The sequence below is a fragment of the Rhincodon typus genome, chromosome 3 (assembly GCF_021869965.1).
Source record: "Rhincodon typus isolate 14 chromosome 3, sRhiTyp1.1, whole genome shotgun sequence".
In the NCBI taxonomy this organism is placed as follows: domain Eukaryota; kingdom Metazoa; phylum Chordata; class Chondrichthyes; order Orectolobiformes; family Rhincodontidae; genus Rhincodon; species Rhincodon typus.
Genome location: NC_063334.1, coordinates 112,296,294 through 112,312,219, shown reverse-complemented (window position 1 = coordinate 112,312,219; position 15,926 = coordinate 112,296,294). Strand labels below are relative to the sequence as shown.

The window sequence follows — 15,926 nt, the reverse complement described above, 5'->3', positions numbered from 1 at the left end:
ATTTATAGACTCATAGAATCATAGAGTCATACAGCATGGAAACAGACACTTTGATCCAACCAATCCATGCGGAACATAATCCCAAAGAGCTCTAGGGCGGGTAAGAGGCCTGCAGAGGGTGCCCAAGAGGAGAAAGAAGAGTGGAGGGGGGAGAAGGGGTCTCTGGACAGTGATTGGGAGTCTTTATCAAAGCAGGAGGTAGGGAGCTAGAGGCGGTGGAAGAGGAGCTCCACATTGTGGCAGGCACGGAACTCATTGATGTAGGGGTGGAGGGGCATGATTGTGAGCCCTTAACTGAGTGCAGACCGTTCGGCCTCAGAGAGTTTGAGGTCGGGGTGGGGGGGGGGGGGGGGGGGTGTGGTTAATATGTGGCGAGGTTCCAGGGTGGAGTTTTGGGGGATCTCGAGGAGGCTGAAGGAGGGGAGGGGGAAAGGGCAATAGCAAGGGATGGGTGAGGATTGGACATGGTGTGGTGGGGGGGATGGAAAGGAGAGTGGGAGGGCAGTTGGCTGGGGAATGGGATGGAGGATTGGATGGGAGTAGGGGTGTGGGAGAGATGAGGTAAAGAGGACGGAGGAGAGGTGGATGGTTGGGATGTATTGTGGGGGTGTACAGGTGAGGAGGGACAGATGCGCTGGCTAGCTGCAGGTGGGCAGTAGGACCCAGGGCTGACCCTGGGGGTAGGAGTCCATGTGTTGATTGGAGAGTGGGCGGAGTCTGAAGTGGAGGTGGAAGTTTCACGGAAGTTGAGGCAGGTCCCAGTCCTTTTGCCATTGGAATCTGAGGCAGCGTTTGTGGAGTTGTCTGGAGCAGAGATGGAGGTTGAACGTGAGTTCCTGTGGGTACCGGTTGATGTTTGCAGAGTCTCAGGAGCTGGACTGGTGCCGGAAGTGGCATCCGAGTGGGAGGTAGCACAAGACCGGAGACACCCAGTGCTGGAAGAGGTCTGCATGTGCCTAATGGCCGCAACAGCATGGGTGGCCTGCAGGTGGCAGCAAACAGGGCTTGGATTTTGAATGGTGAGTGGTTGACTGGAGGTGAGTACAGGACAGTCTTGCAAACTTATGATTTTTAATGTCCGATATGAAGCAGAAAAATCGTTTGTTGAGCGTGTGGATCTGCATTGAATATAGAGGAGTAGAGGTCCTCCGCAAGTTTGGGAAAGGGAGGTCTTGAGCTGATGGAGGGATGAGGAGAGGGAGTGGAGTTGCCGGTGCATTTCAGAGAGGGTTGAGCAGAGAATCCAGAGACAGGATTGTTTCTGGAGGCATTGAAGGTGTTGTGAGTTTGGAGCATCAAAGGTGGGTCCAAATTTTCAGTGATTAAAATGTATCTGTAGGCCTTGAGGGATGAGATGGTTGTGAAGACAGGAGCTGAGGAATGTCATGGTGTTGTTGAATAGCTGAAGGGCTGAAGAGGTCACAGCAGTGTGGTAGTGAAGAAAGGTCTCACTCAGAGGGAGGCAGAGAACTTCTTCAAAGTGGGCTTCCTTTGAAGAGACTTTGCAGTGGTATAAACTTGGTTAGAGACAAAAAAGCTGCAGATGCTGGAATCAAAGGTACTTTGTTGATTATGTCAAACAGTCTCTCTTCAGTACATACACCGGCACTGTTCCCCAGCTTTTCCGCCCTTACATCGATGACTGCATCAGTGCTGCATCCTGCACCCAGGCTGAACTGGAGCAGTTCATCAACTTCGCTAACAACTTCCACTTGGTCATCTCAGACACCTCCCCTCCCTTTCTTCGCCTCTTCATTTCCCATTTCTGGCAACAGTTTACAGACTGACATCTACTAAAAATGCACAGACTTCCACAACTACCTAGATTACCTCTTCTCCCACCCTGTATCCTGTAAAAACTCCATCCTTTTTTCCCAATTCCTCTACCTCCATTGCATCTGCTCTGACCCACTCCTAAGCATCCTGGAAGTCCTCCTTTAACAAACAGCTTCTTGTCTTCCCCTCTGTTATCCAGACAGCCCTCCACCATTCCTCTTCCATTCCGCACTCCACAGCTCTAAACCACATCCCCCTCCAAACCTAATACAGAGAGGGTCCCCCTGTCCTCACTTTCCACCCCACCAAAAACGTATCAACCTCAAACACTTCAGCCAACTCCAATTAGACCCCATCACTCTGTCATCAGTAAGGGTCCAAACATTCCTGTTTTTTTGTGGAAAGACTAGATCATGTATCATCATCTGCAGCAAAGAGCTTTCATCAGCTAGTGGTGCATTGTGGTCTTGAAATTCTGACCATCAAAGATTTTGCCTCTGTCACCTGGGTGAGAGAGCAAGTTTGTAGAATCCCTACAATGCAGAAAGAGGCCATTTGGCCCATTGCGTCAGCACTGACCCTCCCACGCACTCCAAAATTCTTGATATGTGAACATACGAGCAAATGAATTAGAATCATGGAATCCCAACAGTGCACGTAGAAGCCATTCGGTCCATCAAGTCTGCACCGATCCTCTGAATAGCATGCACCTAGATCTACCTCATTCCTGTAACTCCGCATTTAGCATGGCCAATCCACCTGACCTGCACATCTTTGGGCTGTGGGAGGAAATCCATACCGACACGAGGAAAATGTGCAAACTGCACACAGTCACCCAAGGCTGGAATCAAACATGGCTCCCTGGTGCTGTGAGGCAGCAGCACTAACCACTGTGCCACCCCAAATTAAGAGCAGAAATTGACCATTTGACCCTTCAAGCCTGCTCTGCCATTCAAAGAGATTATGGCTGATCTACTTATGTTTCAAATTCCATATTCCCATCTATCTCCAATAACTGTGAATTCCTTTGCCTAACAAGAATCTGTCCACCTCTGCCTTAAAAAAAATTGTAATGATCCCACCTCCATTGCATTCTGAGGCAGAAAGTTCCAAAGTTAAGCAACCCTCTGAGAGAGAACATAGAACATAGAACATTACAGCGCAGTACAGGCCCTTCGGCCCTCGAAGTTGCGCCGACCTGTGAAACCAATCTGAAGCCCATCTAACCTAAACTATTCCATTATTATCCATATGTTTATCCAATGACCATTTAAATGCCCTTAAAGGTGGCGAGTCTACTACTTTTGCAGGCAGGGCATTCCACGCCCTTACTACTCTCTAAGTAAAGAACCTACCTCTGACATCTGTCCTATACCTATCACCCCTCAATTTAAAGCTATGTCCCCTCGTGCTAGCCATCACCATCCGAGGAAAAAGGCTCCCACTGTCCACCCTATCTAATCCTCTGATCATCTTGTATGTCTCTATTAAGTCACCTCTTAACCTTCTTCTCTCTAACAAAAATAGCCTCAAAACCCTCAGCCTTTCCTCATAAGACCTTCCCTCCATACCAGGCAACATCCTGGTAAATCTCCTCTGCACCCTTTCCAATGCTTCCACATCCTTCCTATAATGCGGTGACCAGAACTGTACGCAAGACTCCAAGTGCGGCCGCACCAGAGTTTTGTACAGCTGCAACATGACCTCATGGCTCCGAAACTCAATCCCTCTACCAATAAAACCTAATATACCGTACGTCTTCTTAACAACACTGTCAACCTGGGTGGCAACTTTCAGTGATCTATGCACATGGACACCGAGATCTCTCTGTTCATCCACACTACCAAGAATTTTACCATTAGCCCAGTACTCTATATTCCTGTTACTCCTTCCAAAGTGAATCACCTCACACTTTTCCGCATTAAACTTCATTTGCCACCTCTCAGCCCAGCTCTGCAGCTTATCTATGTCCCTCTGTAACCTGCAACATCCTTCCGCACTATCCACAACTCCATCGACTTTGGTGTCATCCGCAAATTTACTAACCCATCCTTCTATGCCCTCATCCAGGTCATTTATGAAAATGACAAACAGCAGTGGCCCCAAAACAGATCCTTGAGGTACACCACTAGTAACTGAACTCCAGGATGAACATTTCCCATCAACCACCACCCTCTGTCTTCTTATAGCTAGCCAATTTCTGATCCAAACTGCTAAATCACCCTCAATCCCATGCCTCTGTATTTTCTGCAATAGCCTACCATTGGGAACCTTATCAAATGCTTTACTGAAATCCATATACACCACATCAACCGCTTTACCCTCATCCACCTGTTTGGTCACCTTCTCAAAGAACTCAGTAAGGTTTGTGAGGCACAACCTACCCTTCACAAAACCGTGTTGACTATCCCTAATCAAGTTATTCATTTCTAGATGATTATAAATCCTATCTCTTATAATCCTTTCCAACACTTTACCCACAACCGAAGTAAGGCTCACTGGTCTATAATTACCAGGGTTGTCTCTACTCCCCTTCTTGAACAAGGGGACAACATTTGCTAGTCTCCAGTCTTCTGCCACTATTCCTGAAGACAATGACGACATAAAGATCAAAGCCAAAGGCTCTGCAATCTCCTCTCTAGCTTCCCAGAGAATCCTCAGATAAATCCCATCCGGCCCAGGGGACTGATCTATTTTCACACCTTCCAGAATTGTTAACACCTCCTCCTTATGAACCTCAATCCCATCTAGTTTAATAGCCTGTATCTCAGTATTCTCCTCGACAACATTGTCTTTTTCCTGTGTGAATACTGACGAAAAATATTCATTTAGCGCCTCTCCTATCTCTTCGGAATCCACGCACAACTTCCCACTACTGTCCTTGACTGGCCCTAATCTTACTCTAGTCATTCTTTTATTCCTGACATACCTATAGAAAGCTTTAGGGTTTTCCTTGATCCTACCTGCTAAAGACTTCTCATTTCCCCTCCTGGCTCTTCTTAGCTCTCTCTTTAGGTCCTTCCTGGCTAACTTGTAACTCTCAAGCGCCCTAGCTGAGCCTTCATGCCTCATCTCTACATAAGTCTCCTTCTTCCTCTTGACAAGAGATTCAACTTCTTTAGTAAACCACGGTTCCCTCGCTCGACCACTTCCTCCCTGCCTGACAGGTACATACTTCTCAAGGACACGCAGCAGCTGTTCCTTGAACAAGCTCCACATTTCAATTGTGCCCAGCCCCTGCAGTCTCCTTCTCCATCCTAAATCTTGCCTAATCGCCTCATAATTGCCTTTCCCCCAGCTATAACTCTTGCCCTGTGGTATATACCTATCCCTTTCCATCGCTAAAGTAAACGTAACCGAATTGTGGTCACTATCACCAAAGTGCTCACCTACCTCCAAATCTAACACCTGGCCTGGTTCATTACCCAGTACCAAATCCAATGTGGCCTCGCCTATTGTTGGCCTATCTACATACTGTGTCAGGAAACCCTCCTGCACACATTGGACAAAAACTGACCCATCTAAAGTACTCGATCTATAGCATTTCCAGTCAATATTTGGAAAGTTAAAGTCCCCCATAACAACTACCCTGTTACTTTCCCTCCTATCCAGAATCATCTTTGCAATCCTTTCCTCTACATCTCTGGAACTTTTCGGAGGCCTATAGAAAACTCCCAACAGGGTGACCTCTCCTTTCCTGGTTCTAACCTCAGCCCATACTACCTCAGTAGACGAGTCCTCATCAAATGTCCTTTCTGTCACCGTAATACTGTCCTTGACTAATAATGCCACACCTCCCCCTCTTTTACCACCTTCCCTGATCTTACTGAAACATCTCAACCACGGAACCTGCAACAACCATTCCTGTCCCCGCTCTATCCATGTCTCCGAAGTGACCACAACATCGAAGTCCCAGGTACCAACCCATGCTGCAAGTTCACCCACCTTATTCCGGATGCTCCTGGCATTGAAGTAGACACACTTCAAACCACCTTCCTGCCTGCCGGTACACTCCTGCGACCTTGAAACCTTATTCATGACTTCACTACTCTCAACCTCCTGTACACTGGAGCTACAATTCAGGTTCCCATCCCCCTGCTGAATTAGTCTAAACCCTCCCGAAGAGCATTAGCAAATTTCCCCCCCAGGATATTGGTACCCCTCTGGTTCAGATGTAGACCATCCCGTTTGTCGAGGTCCCACCTACCCCAGAATGAGCCCCAATTATCCATGTATCTGAATCCCTCCCTCCTGCACCATCCCTGTAGCCACGTGTTCAACTGCTCTCTCTCCCTATTCCTCGCCTTGCTAGCACGTGGCATGGGTAACAAACCAGAGATAACAACTTTGTTTGTTCTCGCTCTAAGCTTCCACCCTAGCTCCTTGAATTTCTGCCTTACATCCCCATTCCTTTTCCTACCTATGTCGTTGGTGCCTATGTGGACCACGACTTGGGGCTGCTCCCCCTCACCCTTAAGGATCCCGAAAACACGATCCGAGACATCACGGACCCTGGCACCTGGGAGGCAACACACCAACCGCGAGTCTCTCTCGTTCCCACAGAATCTCCTATCTGTCCTCCTAACTATGGAGTCCCCAATGACTAATGCTCTCCTCCTCTCCCGCCTTCCCTTCTGAGCAACAGGGACAGACTCTGTGCCAGAGACCTGTACCCCATGGCTTACCCCTGGTAAGTCGTCCCCCCCAACAGTATGCAAAACGGTATACTTGTTTTTGAGGGGAATGGCCACAGGGGATCCCTGCACTGTCTGCTTGTTCCCTTTCCGTCCCCTGACTGTAACCCATCTACTTTTTTCCTGTACCTGAGGTGTGACTACCTCCCTGTAACTCCTCTCAATTACCCCCTCAGCCTCCCGAATGATCCGAAGTTCATCCAGCTCCAGCTCCAGTTCCCTAACGCGGTTTCTGAGGAGCTGGAGTAGGGTGCACTTCCTGCAGATGAAGTCAGTGGGGACACTAGTGGTGACCCTTACCTCCCACATTCTACAGGGGGAGCATGCAACTGCCCTAACATCCATTCCCACTGTTCTGAATTCCCAAACAGACTATTATAAAAAAAAACTAAAAAAACTAGTAGCCTTACCAAATCAGCGCTCAGAACCTTTTTTTTTGGTTAGAGGAGGAGGATGGGTGGGAGACACTACCTAGGTAGTGTTTCGGGTAAAGCAACCGCCCAAATATATTACCTCACTTACTCACTCCAAAAATGGAGTCACGCAAGGTAAGACTTTTATAATCGAAAAGCTTCCCTTCCCAGGCTGCCCTCGCGCTTCCTCCCGGACTCCCGCCGCTGAAACAACTGAAAATCCATTCATCTTTTTCCTGAAAAGGTGACATTTAATTTAAAAATGATGTTCCTCATCTGAACAAGGGTAAACATGCTTTCCACATCCATGTGATCTTTCCCATTGCCACAATTTAATGCATTGGAGATGTTTCAGTGGAGTTTTCCCAGGTTTATTAGCTGAAAAACTCAGACGACTGTGTTACTTTGGAAGTGTCTGTATCAGAAAGTAGCTCAAGCAGGGTTACTGAATATTGTTAAGGTGTAGGTATTTGTTAGATGAGGGAATCAAAGGAAGTATATGAGAATGAGGAATTCAAAATGCTAATAGAGAACCATGACCTTGTTGAATGATGGAGAAGACTGATGGGGCCAAATAGCTTACTTCTGCTCCTCGTGAAGTGTGGAGATGCAATCTGACTTACTTATTGTTCTTTCAATCTGTAACTAGGTTTAACAGCTCAACCGCGATTCTGAATGAGATCAGATAACTCAGTCCAGCCCTACAATCAAAGTAAAAGTGGTCATGATCTAAAGGGTTGAGTATCCCATTCTCTCTCTTACTTGTCTTTTAATAGACGGCTTAAATTTTACCTTTATGACCAAGTTTCCACCTGTCCTATCTAAAATGATCAGGTGTCCAATTTGCTGCCCTACCTCGGATAACAGAAATTGAACTAGTCATGTATTTATGCCTAGACATTACACGTTAACTAGGCAGAGTACAAAAAAGTGCAGGATGGAGAATTACAGGGGATGAAGGATGGCGGAATCAGTCTGATATTCCTTCCATTAAAATCAACGGTAACAATTTCCAATGGGCCTCCTTCCTGGATTTTGACTTTAACGAAGACAGGACCATTTCGATGAGAATCTTATTGAAATATTTGGCCTCCTTAAAGAAAATTGAGCAGCCTGCAAAACTGGAATGGAAGATGGCAACACTTCCATAGATCAAAGATGGCACCCATAGACATACAGTGAGAAGTGAAAGCCCAAAAAATATGCAACACTCTGCTGAAATTATGTCATGTGAGGCTTTTTTGAAGCCACCAGGGCCACTTACATGTCAAGATCAAATTGGTTAAATCCCCTTTGCTTACAGAATGCATTTCTCTTCTTAAGAATACCGTTCACCAAGGCTGAAAGAAGGGTTTTCAACAAATTCTCACCTGTGAATCCACAGAGGTAGCTACTACTCTCCAGGCAATCCCCCAGTACTCTGTAGTAAAATCCAAGGGGACATGAGCATCAACAGGAGAACTGTAACATGCAGTCAAATAGATGGTGTCAGACAATACCTTTGGCCTTGACAGTATTCCATCTGTGGTCTTCAAACCAGCAGGGCCTTTTGTTCACATCAAGTACCCGTGCGTTCATCCTAAAGATTTGGGAGGAAAATGACTCCCTTCACCACCCAGTCAAAAGTTTAGGAATGTGAAAATTGTAAATATCTTCAAGAACGTAGATAAGTCACAAGGTGGAGGCCAGTGGAGTACTTCCTCATTATGTATTGCAAGAAAGATTCTGACAAGCCTTCTTCTGAATTATTCACTTCCTGTGGCTGAGGAAATTCTCTCAGAAACACTGTACAGCCTTAGAGTGTCCAGAGGAATCTCCAGAGGAGTGTCAGAGGCAAAGATGAGTCAATGGACTCGAAACAGTAGCTCTGTTTTCCACTCCTTGGATTCTGCCAGACCTGTGTAGTTTCTCTGGCACTTCTTTGTTCCTTTTCTCAACCTCTGCTATACGTGGAAGGAGAGGATCTGGGACTTGCTGGGCACTTTTTCACCTTGGCAGCAGGTCCAACCAAAAGGCCTCTATTGTTATGGAGAATGAACACCAGATCAGTTGCAATAGCTCAGTCCTCTGCACACTATGGCAGCAGCTGTTTGACAATAAAGATCACTATAAACCAACAAAGACTGGTGTGTGGAGCAGTTGATGTTACCAATACGCCTGTATTGCAGTGAGAACTGGATTGTTTGTCAATAACACATTAGAGCTTGAGAGAAAACTCATCAGTTATTCCTCTGCCACATCCTCCAGTTTAATTTACCAAAGATCCTCAGACAGCACCTTCCAAACCCACGACTACTTCCATCTAGAAAGACAAGGGCAGCAGATACATGGGAGCATCACCACCTTCAAGTTCCCCTTCAAACCACTCACCATCCTGAATTGGAAACATATTGCTGTTCCTTCGTTGTCACTGGGTAAAAATTCTGGAATTCCCTCCTAAGGGTATTGTGGGTCAACCCACAGCAGGTGGACTGCAGCAGTTCAAGAAGGCAGCTCACCGCCACCTTCTCAAGGGCAACTAGGGATGGGCAATAAATGCTGGCCCAGCCAGCAACACCCACATCCCACAAATGAATAAAAAAATTGCAAGGGCCATTGAATAAATGCTCATGTCCTTCTTGAAAAAAAATCCCATAAACATTCAACTTTAACCCCTGCAAAATCAACTTCAATTGAGTGAACACTTTGTCCAGAAGGCGTAAGACATTTCCTCTGCAATGTTCTGTGCTTTTCTCAATTCTCAAATGGGCATCATTTCAAGGAAAATGAAAATATTTCAAAGACAATCTGAAACTCTCCATAAATTATAGTATCATGACAATTCATGACAGCGTGGAGTTTCCTATCAATCGTTCAAAATGTGGACAACTTATGCATTCTGCTGCACCACATTTTGAATTACAAAGTCTTCATGATGAAGCATCAGAGAAGGAAAGGATGAAAAGTCTACACTTTGGATCCTACTAACTCATGGAATAAACTACCCCATATGCCCAAATACCTTTGGGTCAAGAATCTATCTGTTCAGTGATACGAAGATCCACGGTAAAATCTCATGACCCTGAAGATGTCATTCACAAACTGAGGGACAGCAGACAGTATGATGGCTCAACTAGTTGAAATAACTTCACAGAAGCCCATATCCCATGACCAAATCACCTTTATTTACATGCAAAGTTCTTTACATAGATCTAGCTCCCTCAGAGCCAGCTCTCAGAGTGAACAGGAAGTCTGACACTCCTGTTTGTATTTGTCAGCCAGGGCTCCCTGATTGGCTGAGGAGGTGATGGCCTAATGGTATTATCACTGGACTGTTAATCCAGAGACCCAGATAATGTTCTGGGGATCCGGGTTCGAATCCCGCCATGGCATATGGTGGAATTCAAACTCAATAAATATCTGGAATGAAGAGTCGAATGAATCCATTGGAAATGGATTGTTGGAAAAACCTATCTGGTTCACTAATGCTCTTTAGGGAAGGAAACTGCCATCCTTACCTGGTCTGGCCTACATGTGACTCTAGACCCACAGCAATGTGGTTGACTCTGAACTGCCCTCTGGGCAATTAGGGATGGGCAATAAATGCTGCCCAGTCAGTGACGCCCTCATCCTGTGAATGTATAAGGGGGAAAAAAAAACAGCCCAAATCTGGGAACTCATATTCTATGAGGTCCACTTGGTTGACTTTGTTACAATCACTACACTAAGTCATCTTTCCTTGCCTGAACATTAACCTTCCCTAAGCAGAATAAGTAAAATCAAGAAGAGTGAATTGGCAGATACTGTTTGGTACTCCTTCCTTTAAAATCAATTATATTAAATTCCAAGGGGTACAGGAATGGGCCTGAACACCTCCTTCTGGACTTAGACTTTAATGAGGCTAAAAATCACAGAAAATGAAGAACCATTCCATTGAAGTAAATTGACTCTTCTTATTATTAAAAATTCCATTATCATGTCATTAAGTTGCTGTGTTTCAATGCTAAATATAAACTAAGCTCACCGCAAAAAAATTGTTCATTTCAACTTAAGTGCCACTGTAATAAATGTCCACTCTATCATTCATTTTTTTGGGTGCTAAAAACTAAATTTTACATATGTGGAGCCTCAATCCTTCACATTCTAAATTTACTTTTACAATTCCTTTCTGACATTTTATATCTTCTCTTTTCTCTTTTTTTTAATGGACATGATTTATTATTTAAATTACACACATTACGAGGCCATTCAGCTCATTGTGTCTATTCTGGCTCTCCACATGATTTAATTCTTATTATCACTCCCTTCACAAGAAGCACAGTTGATGATGAGTGGATGTTGACGTGAGAAGATGGTTGGTGAAGAAATCGTCATCTCAACCTTTGATTCATACATAAGGTTCATTGATGACCTTCCGGCCCTGTCACAATTGCAAGCCCTTCAGAGGAAAATAATTTCTATTTAAGGGTCACTCTTATTGCTGCTGGAATTCATCCAACCCGAGACAGGGGACTCACCATGCAGAAAATCAAAGCTGATTAGTTTACTTGTGGACTTCCAAAGTGGATCCTCATTCAAAGACACACCGTGCCCAATCGGGGATCCAACATTGGAAATTAAGATCCACTGAGAACTGCCATTCTGCCCTTTCAGCTGAGTCTTCTAACCCGTGATTCCACCCTGTGACCACTAAACACCCATCACTCACGTGTAGCCTGGGTTTCTCGATGATCCTGGGTTTCAGGTGGTGTGACATGGGCATCAAAAACCTTTGACAACTGGCCTCTGGTTGTTTATAATTTAATATAATATAATTTTCTCAATCGGTCTTTAGATTTTTTGAGGGCTACTTTTTGATCTTTGGGTGCTACTCTACTTTTCAGAGGCTCCTTTTTCACTTGCACTAATTCATTTATTAGATGATGAAATGATGTAGTAACATTAATTTCTCTATCTATTTCATTGTATGTAGTATCTGAACTCAAAAAAGCTGAATGACGAGAATTTTTCAATATCCTCAAAAATCATCACCATTCCATGAAATATAATATTTTCCTTATGAGTTGCACCTGCAATTCCCAGACTTCATCATTTAAACTGCCAAAAGACAACATGCATTTTAAAACAACTAAAATACGCTTCTATAGACAAAAAGCTATTACCCTGAACATGCTTTCTGTGGTATGATGACGTTACAGGTAGCGAGTTGTGAGCTTGGCTCTAACACAGCCACTATCCCTCAAAGCGGTTCACAATGTATAAAATGCTTTGAGATAACACATAGATGTAAATCCTTATGAAATAAAATTATTGATTAAATTCGTACAGTGTTGATTACAATAGCACCAACAATATTTTCCCTTATATCATTGCCCTTGAACATCTGAATCCTTAATTTAGAGACTCTATCTTCATCTGCAAGGAATTCATCAGCTCTCTGATATTAGGCTTTCCTCATTCCCATTTGGCTGAGTAGTTCTTTGTTAAAAGGTTTAAAACTGGTCACTCCAATTTTCAGCCACTGCCACACCTTTAGAGCCAGTGTCTCCCTGTTGTGGCCACAGCCTCCTCTCCAAGGTCCCTTACGCTCCTTTTCAGCCCATCACACCCATTAGGAACCTTCACTCACCCTTGGAACTGACCCCTTTGTGGGCAGTCACTCCCCATTGTAGCTCCTCTTCCCACTTTGTAGCCCTTCTCTTCCCCCCTTTCTAACCCCTCAAATTCCCTTGAGGCCATCACACCTTTTTGCAGACCCTCTCTCCCCTCTTCACAGCCCCCTACCTCACTCTCAGCTCCTACCACTCCTGTAAGTTCCTGCCTTCCCATTGCAGCTCCTCTTTCTTCCCAAAATCCACCCTTACAACCCTACACTGCCTTTTGTAGGTTCACTTCTGCCCCCTCCCTGATGGCAGAGCCTCTGGGCTTGGACCTGGGCCACACCACTTCTGACCCAATCAAATGCTGCTTCTTCGCTGCATTTAGTGCTGACAGTCTCAACCTGCAAATGGTGAAGGAGCTCTTATGTGTGCAACTTTTCAAATATATCCCCACTAAGTGTCCAGCACTTCACACGGGGTTACACTGCAAAGAAAATGTCTTTTAAGCAACTTTTGCAGAAAATACATAACAAAATGACTTTATCTGAAGAATAATGAACAAAGAATCCAAAATCATGACAATATTATGAAAATTCCCAAAGCTGTAATATAGGCATCGACTTGTTGTTTAAAACATTAGACTGCAAACATGCAGTCCAGTCACTCCATGATGATTATCGGCAACAATTTTAAAAGTTCAAGATTTTAGGCATGTGTGCAAATTGTCATTATCATCCACTCAAGACAAATGCCAAGTCTTCCTTCTGCAATGTGCAGCATTGGTTATTTGTTTAAATCAGGTGTCATCCTGAATTGGTATGGATTAGGTCATGTCTTGGATGTATCAAATGAGCAATTTTCTACGAAAACGAGAATTCCATTTATGAACACATTGACTTTGAGTTGTTACATTTCCTTCAGCTCCCAACCTATGTCACAATAAAAGCAGTGGTTATTAAACCTTAGTGTGTGATTGACCAAAAAATATTAATCATTGAAGACACAGTAACCAGAAGACATGAAAATAAGATAGTATGATTCAAGATTAATAAATCCGTCAGAGAATTCATTCGAAATTTCCTTCTTCAAATAATGAATCTGGAACATGCTACCACAAGGAATAGTTGAGATGAGTAGCATGTTTGGAAATAAATGTATGTTGGAGAATAGAATAGAAGGCTACGCTGATAGTGTGAGTTGAAGATGGGTGGAAGATGCAGATGATGAATGCTGGTAAAGAAAAAAAACAAAGAACTGCAGATGCTGACATAGAGCAGTTTTGTTGACGGATTTGTCTATGAATTGTATCATGTAATTCAATAAGCACTCAATGAGACAAGCCTAAAATAGAATCAATGTTCATCAGTTGACATTTCTCAGTTGTGGACTCTGTTTATGCTTCACAATGATATTTATGTACATAATAATACCTCATATGGGTAGATGCAAGGCAGTTGGGATCTCCAAAAGAAAATTTCTAAACCTGCAAAGTTACTACAATCACCAATTCAATAATCACGATCAGATGGATTTTGTAATGTTTTGGCAAGAGTGTGAAGTACTGCCCTCACAAATTTACCTTCTCTCATGGGATTTGAAAAAGCAGTTCTGATGACTGACTATGAATACAAAGGCAACCCTGACTATCATGTACCAACTGAAGGCAGAGCCTGGGCTGCTGGCTCTCTTGTACATGGTAAAAGCTTCTTGAGCTAATATTACGATGTCTCATGTGTTGCATTTTAATTATTAATGTGAATAACTGTGGGCATTTGTCCCTTTGCAGATTTGTTTGTATGCAAGGCATGTACACATGAACAATGAAAGCACAAATCCTGTCCAGAATACAGAACAGACCAAAACAGGCTCACTGGACTGGTGATATCACAGTACTACAACAGGGCATCATTGCATCGATACTTCAAGTGGATTGCAAATCCAACCATTTGTACTGGGTTGAACCTTGGAATTCATGAAATTTTCTTTATTGTATCAATTACATATGTGTGCTACTGATAAACACCATATAACAAACTAAGGAAATTCATAATGACGTGCTGTCATATTCATTGCGAATAATCATAGAATCCCTATAGTGTGGAAACAAACCATTTTGCCCATCGAGTATACACCGCGCCTCTGAAGACCATCCCACACAGACCCACCACCCTTACCTTATCCCTGTAACCCTGTATTTCCACGGCCAATCCAACTAATCTGCTCGTCCCTGGATACTGTGGGCTATCTGGCATGACCCATCCACCTAACCTGCACATCTTTGGATTGTGGGAGGAAACCGAATCAGCTGGAGAAAACCATTGCAAACACAGGGCAAACATGCAAACTCTACACAGTTGCCCAAGGGTGGAGTCGAACAAGGGCTCCTGGCAATGTGAGGCAGTAGTGCTGACCACTGAGCCAATAATACACTGCAAAATCCCAATCCTTCAATGGCAGACAAAGAGAAACTGAGAACATACTGCTGGTCGGAGTATACTCCTCAAGCTGTCTGGGAACTTGCCACTGTAGCCAAACTAGCAAGAAAGAAAAAGGAAAAGAGGGGTTAAAATGAACATGGGCACCTTGGAGAATGAGGCTGGGGTTAAAAAAAAATGCAGAACTAGGAAATAGCAAATACATTGCATTAATCTTGATGGTAGCATGCCAAATTTTACCAAATAAGCAAGATAGGAAATAAATACAATAACTATCACTGGAAAAGAGAGTGTGGAGGAAAATAAATGGGGCTAAAAAGCAAATCTCACTGTAAAGGGACATGCATTTGAGATGACAATGATGAGGAATTATTTATCGCAGAGTGTGGTGAATCTATAGAATTGTTTACTGCAGAAGGTGTAAAGGTTGGGTTGTTCAGTATATTCAAGGATTTTTTAAGGATCATCAGATTTTTTAACCAATAAGAGAATCAAGAGTTACTGGGATAAAGTGGATTTGACGATTATCAGATTGGCCATAACCTCATTGAATGGATGATCAGACTTGAATGGCTGAATGGCCAACTTATGCTCTTATATCTTATGGACAAATGGAATCACACTCGCAAAACCTTTTGTAATTTTAAGGCGCTCAATTTGGTGTTCCACCCGAATCAATGTTGCGTTTCATTCTCATGGGGAAAGTGGTTAACTAAGACAATGAAGTGCATCAAAGAATATCAAAGAAGAAATTATGAATAAGATTTCACCTTTTCAAACATTTTCTTCAATATGAATTGGAATTAATGTAAGTTAAATGTGAACAAACAGGCAAGCAACATTTCAAATAAAAGAATACATTTCACCTTAGCCAATTGATACAACAAAGGTATTCAATCACAAGCATCTACATTAAACCTCACACAGATGTGGATCCGAGAAGCTTTACAGTTCTACAGTGTGCTGTTTTTTATTCATCCGTTCGTTACTGATTTCATTCTTTCTGTTTTGTTCTTAATGTCACGCAGG

General features: G+C 43.7%; 1 long non-coding RNA gene across 1 annotated transcript; it reads left to right on the top strand.

Annotated features, from left to right (window-relative positions):
* The first annotated feature begins 772 nt into the window (after positions 1-772).
* On the top strand, positions 773-14,509 carry LOC125482833. The gene is made up of 3 exons (XR_007261813.1): positions 773-1,019; positions 7,533-7,619; positions 14,249-14,509. It is a non-coding gene; the product is annotated as an uncharacterized LOC125482833 (long non-coding RNA).
* Positions 14,510-15,926: the final 1,417 nt, after the last annotated feature.